We start from the raw sequence: 5637 nt of genomic DNA, 5'->3' as shown, positions 1-5637 counted from the left end.
CCATCAAAGACAGCACCATGGAACTGACCAGAGAGGTCCTAAGGCCTCCTAGAAATCAGACATGGAATGAAAGAGGGGCCAGCAGCCATGGGAATGCACTAGTTTTGTCTGAGAGTATTTCTCAACTGGAATGTGCCTTCTGCATTTTAAACCTTTGAAGTTGCCCCAGGGCCTTTCCAAAATGCCAGAAATTCACCCTCACTTAACCTTCCCAAATAACAACACCTAAAGATATAGGTAACAGAAAATGAACTTAGCTGGTTTCAACAACAAGAACATTTTTTCACATAAAATAATCCAAAATGGGCAGGGCAGCTCCTGGATTAGGATTATAAATGCCGGGTTATGGTCTCCCCTTTCAATCACTCCAATGCTTTCAGTCTACCTCTAATTCTGATGTTGCAACAGCTGTGGTCATTTCTGGCATCACTTGCAGGCAAATGGCCAGAGGCAAAAGAGGTTCTGCCTCTTTCTTACACATAAAGAATGAGGCTATCTTTCAAAAAAGACACCAGCTGGAGAGAGCAAGGGAGAATGACAGAGTAGGAGGATCCTGAGCTCACCTCCTTCCATGGACACATTGAGGCAATGACTACATATAATGCAATTCACTCTGAAAACAACCTGAAGACTGGCAGAACAGATCATCCACAGCTAAAGACATAAAGAAAAAGCTACATCAAGAAGGGTAGGAGAGGCAGAGACATGGTCAGAAAACAAACCCCCATTATGGTAACCCACAAACAGGAGAGATATCAGAGGTGCAGAAGTCCTCCCTGAGTAGTGAGGGGATCAAGAACCACATGAGGCACCCCCAGCCCTAGAGGCCTGAACCAGAAAGACAAGCCCCCATAATGTCTGCTTTTAAAAATTGGCAGACATTAACTCAGGGAGAGCCAGAGGGCTACAAGAAACCAAGTCTTCATTCTTAAAGGAGCAGCATTCTATATCACTCCAGCACAGAGGCAGCAGTTTTGAAAAGAGCCTGGATGGGGCACCTGGGTGGCTCAGTCAGTTAAGCATCTGCCTTTGGCTTGAGTCATGATCCCAGGGTCCTTGGATCCCACATTGGGCTCCCTGCTCAGCAGGGAGCCTGTTCCTCCCTCTGCTTGTGGCTCTGAGCTCCTAATTGTGCTCTCTCTCTATCTCTCTCTCTCATTCTAAGGGGGAAAAAAAGAAAGAAAAGAAAAGAGCCTGGTTACACCTGAAGATTTACTGACTAACTTCAGGACATGTGCCAGAGGGGCAGGGATCTGAAGGAGCTTTCTCTGGAAGTAGAAGTGCTGGCAGTTGCCATTTTTTTTTCCTTCAGCCTTACTATCTGGACACTTGTGGGAGCCAGTTCTGATACTTTCCATTTACTTTACTAGTACTGTTCAACCTTAGTATTAGTATTCCCTTGTAGACCTGCTTCACCCAACATACCTGTCCCAGAAGTTACCCCTCCAATGTGGCTTCTTCCCTGCCACATTTGGCAGGCAGTCTCAGTGGGGAACCAGTGTTCCCCCAAAGTGACTACTGCCCTACCAAACCCAGCAGACAGACTAGGCCACATCTGATGCCCTTCCAGGGGGATTCCTGCCCCAGTGAGGGAACCAGCCCCACTCACCAGTGCACCTGCAGCAGTTACAGCTAGGTTTCTAAGCCAACCATACCCAACAGCATTCTCATAGCAGTTACAGTGCAGTCACAACAAGAAGGCACATACAGCCCATACAGTAGACACTCTTGAAACACCTTGTTCTGGTGGCAAGAGGAATTGGACTACTGGGTCCCATAAGATACCTTCTACATGAGGCCACTACTTTCAAGACCAGGAGACTATCAAATACATAGAAACAAACATCCAGACTAAATGGAGACAAAGAAGTATATTTCAAACTAAAGAACAAGACAAACCTCAGAAAGAGCTAAACAGAATGTAGATAAGCAATCTACTTGATAGAGTTCAAAGTAATGGTCCTAAAAATGCTCACCAGACTTGAGAGAAGTGTGGCTGAATTCAGTGAGAACTTCAACAAAGTGTGAGAAAATATAAAAAGGAACCAATCAGAGCTGAAGAATACAGTAACTAAAATGAACTAGAGGGATTCAACAGCAGATTAGAGGATACAAAAGAATGGATTAACAATCTAAAAGACAGAGCAGTGGGGGCATCTGACTGGCTCAGCTGGATGAGCATGTGACTCTTGATCTTGGGGTCATGAGTTTGAGCTCCACACTGGGTGTAGAGATTACTTAAATAAATAAAACTTTAAAAAATAAATAAATAAGAAAATTTGAAAAGAAAGAAGGAAAAAAGAAAGAGGAAGAAAGAGAGAACGAAAGAAAGAGAAAGAAGAAAGAAGAAAGAAAGAGCAGGCAGTGGAAAGCAACCAAGCTGAAAAGCAAAAAATTGTTGTTGTTTTTTTTAAAGTAGGCTCCACACCTAGCATGGAGCCCAGTGTGGGGCTTGAACTCACAACCCTGAGATTAAGACCTGAGCTGAGATCAAGAGTCAAATGCTTAACTGACTGAGCCACCCAGGTGAGCCCCCCAATTTTTTTTTAACTGAGAATACTTTAAGGGACTTCTTGGGACAACATTGAGCACAGTAACATTCACATTTTAAGGGTCCCAGAAGGAAGAGAGAAAGAGAAACAGAAAATTTATGTATGTATGTATGTATGTATGTATTTAAGATTTTATTTATTTATTTGACAGAGAGAAACACAGTGAGAGAGGGAACACAAGCAGGGGGAGTGGGAGAGGGAGAAGCAGGCTTCCCACTGAGCAGGGAGCTTGATGGGGGGCTCGATCCCAGGACCCTGGGATCACAACCTTAGCTGAAGGCAGACACTTAACGACTGAACCACCCAGGTGCCCCCTAGAAAATTTATTTGAAGAAATAATAGTTGGAAACTTTCCTAACCTGGGGAAGGAAACAGATATCTAGGTCCAGAAAGCAAAGAAAGCTCCAAACAAGATGAATCCAAGGAAGTCCACACCAAGACACATAATAATTAAAATATCACATCCTCCCCAGCCAGTGGTGGCTGGTAGGTGTGTGTGGGTGTGGGGAGCCACCTGGGCCATGGGAGTTGCTGACCAGTGGCTCCAGCAGCAGTGGCAGCAACAGGGATGGGGATGGCAGCAGCATCAGGGCACAGAGGATGATGCCAAGGATGGCAGGAAGTACAATGAAGTGTGCTGGGAAGGCAGGTATCCCCAGATTGTCAAGGAGAACAAGCTCTTCCAGCACTATTACCAGGAGCTCAAGAATGCCCAAGGGCGAATGGGACCAGGTCATGGAAGCACTCAGGGGGCCCCTCCTGGCCACTTTAGATTACTGGTTACAAAAGCCACACAAAAAACTATTGCTTAAAGAACAAGTATTTCAAGAAATTGGAGAACCTGAAGTGGAAGGTCAGAAAGTTAAAGTTCCACAGCCCCTGAGTTGGTATTCTGAAGAAATGGCCTGGTACAAAAATTTAAGTGGAAAAATCTGAGAAGATCTCCACAATTGAAAAAGTTTCACCAGTTTCTAGTTAGTGAAACTGAATCTGGAAATAACAGTTGTCAAGAAGCCGTTAGCATGATTCCATTACTGTTACTTAATACTCGCCCTCTCCATAGATCTTAGATATATATTTAGCACCTGGATCAAAGACCACACAATTAATTGAAATGTTACATGCTGACATGAATGTCCCTTTTCCTGAAGTGTTTGTCGTCATGATGATGAGGACAACAAGGGTTGCTATCTGCTCATTCATCAGGCCAAAATGCTGAGCAGCCTCTGCATCCATGGTGATTAACCATGATGTGTTTGGCATATCTAGATTCAAAATAGATGTAAATAGGAGGAAAGAGATTTTTTTTCTATAATTGCATTTTATGTGATGTCCCTTGCAGTGGAGATGGCACTACGAGAAAAAAACAGTGATGTCTGGAAAAAGTGGAAGGCCTTATATAACTTGCAGCTGCATGGTTTATAGCTGTGGATTGCAATGCAAGACACTGAGAAGCTAGTGGAAGGTGATAGGTTGGTGTCTTCTATATGTTCACTAAACCCCCATTGAAGATGAAGTGGTAATAGCATCTTTACTGGAAAAAAAAGTGAAGGTGCTTTGGAGCTTGCTGATATGTTTTCTGAACTGCCAGGACTAAAATGGATGCCTGGAATTACACAGTGGAAGATAATGATGAAAGATGAACAGTGGCTTACAGAGTGGGATGATAGTCCTCATAGCAGACATACCCAGATCTGGCCTACCATGTTCCCACCAAAGGACCCAGAAAAGTTACAGGGGATGCACCTAGAGTGGTGTCCTAGAATATTACCACATCATCAAAATACTGGAGGGTTCTTTGTAGCTGTATGAGAGAAAAAGTCTTCAATGCCATGGCATAAATGTCCACCAAAGCTGGAGGGTGAATCTGTGGTACTCAGAGAAACTGGTCCAACACTGCAAATTCCACAGAAGGAAAACTACAGACACTTCTGAGCTGGAAAGTTAACCAGGCAGCAGAATTAACAACACAGAGATAATGGAAAGAACTGAAAAATTTAGAGAACAATGGAAATAAGAAAGAAGGAGTGTGTGGTCCTTCTCCATCTAATAAAATGAAGTTATTTGGAAGAATTTAAAGAAGATCCATTTGTATTTATTCCTGTATAATTCCTGAATTAATTCCACCTATCCAGAAATTCTGTGTACTGGGTCCTTCATTCCTAAAATGAATTTGTTAGCTCAAACTATGGAAGGGAAGAAAAGGCAACTCTACATAGTCTCCAAGGAGATAAGGAATGTGCTGCTGAATAATAGTGAGAGGATGAAAGTTATAAACACTGGGATAAAAGTCTGGTGTTGGAATAACAGTGATGAAAATTTGATTGTGCTTTTCAGTTAGCACAGGAGGGAATATACACATTGTATCCATTTATTAATTCAAGAATGATCACTGTATCAATGGAAGATGTTAAAATTCTATTGACCCAGGAAAATCCATTTTTAAAGAAAACTTATCAGTGAGACATATAGCCAAGCCAAGGACTTGGCTAGGGGGAGCATCATCCTGATGTACAAGTCAGACCCTACTAAACCAGATACCCTTCAGTGTCCCATTGTGTTATGTGGATGGCAGGGAAAGCCTTCCATTTGGACTTTTATGCCCAAGAATGAATGGCTTCATTATCTCAGGATGATGGGGCTAGAGGTGTTGGCAGAAATGAAGGAAGGGACTGTTCTGGTACACAAGAACACAAGCAGCTCTGGGCTACCTGAGGACAAAGTGAGTGCCAAACATGGAGTGGAGCAGGCCACCAGCACCGACACTGTTGTGGGATCTGATCCATCAGGGACTGTCCTGCTCCAGTGAGGACACCCAGGGAGAGCCTGCCTGGGCCTGGCAGGGGCCTTCACCTTGGTGTTCAATGCCAAACCCAGAACTTCTGACCTTCAAATATGTATTTTTGAAAACTGGAAACTGATGGAATGATAGAATAGTCTGTGAATGGTCTCGGTACTGCTTTCATATATTTTTTTAACTTGTTAGAAAAGCTGGGTCCAATGTACCTATTGTAGGCAGTAGACTTTCACCATTAAAGTCTTACTTCTATCAAGAAACAAAACTGCCCTTGCAGGAATTTTCAGT

General features: G+C 43.3%; 1 pseudogene; it reads left to right on the top strand.

The window, feature by feature from the left end:
* The first annotated feature begins 3073 nt into the window (after positions 1–3073).
* Positions 3074–5361, top strand: LOC113916029 (annotated as a pseudogene).
* Positions 5362–5637: the final 276 nt, after the last annotated feature.

This window comes from Zalophus californianus, chromosome 1, assembly GCF_009762305.2.
Source record: "Zalophus californianus isolate mZalCal1 chromosome 1, mZalCal1.pri.v2, whole genome shotgun sequence".
In the NCBI taxonomy this organism is placed as follows: domain Eukaryota; kingdom Metazoa; phylum Chordata; class Mammalia; order Carnivora; family Otariidae; genus Zalophus; species Zalophus californianus.
This window is presented reverse-complemented; position numbering and strand designations above follow the sequence as displayed.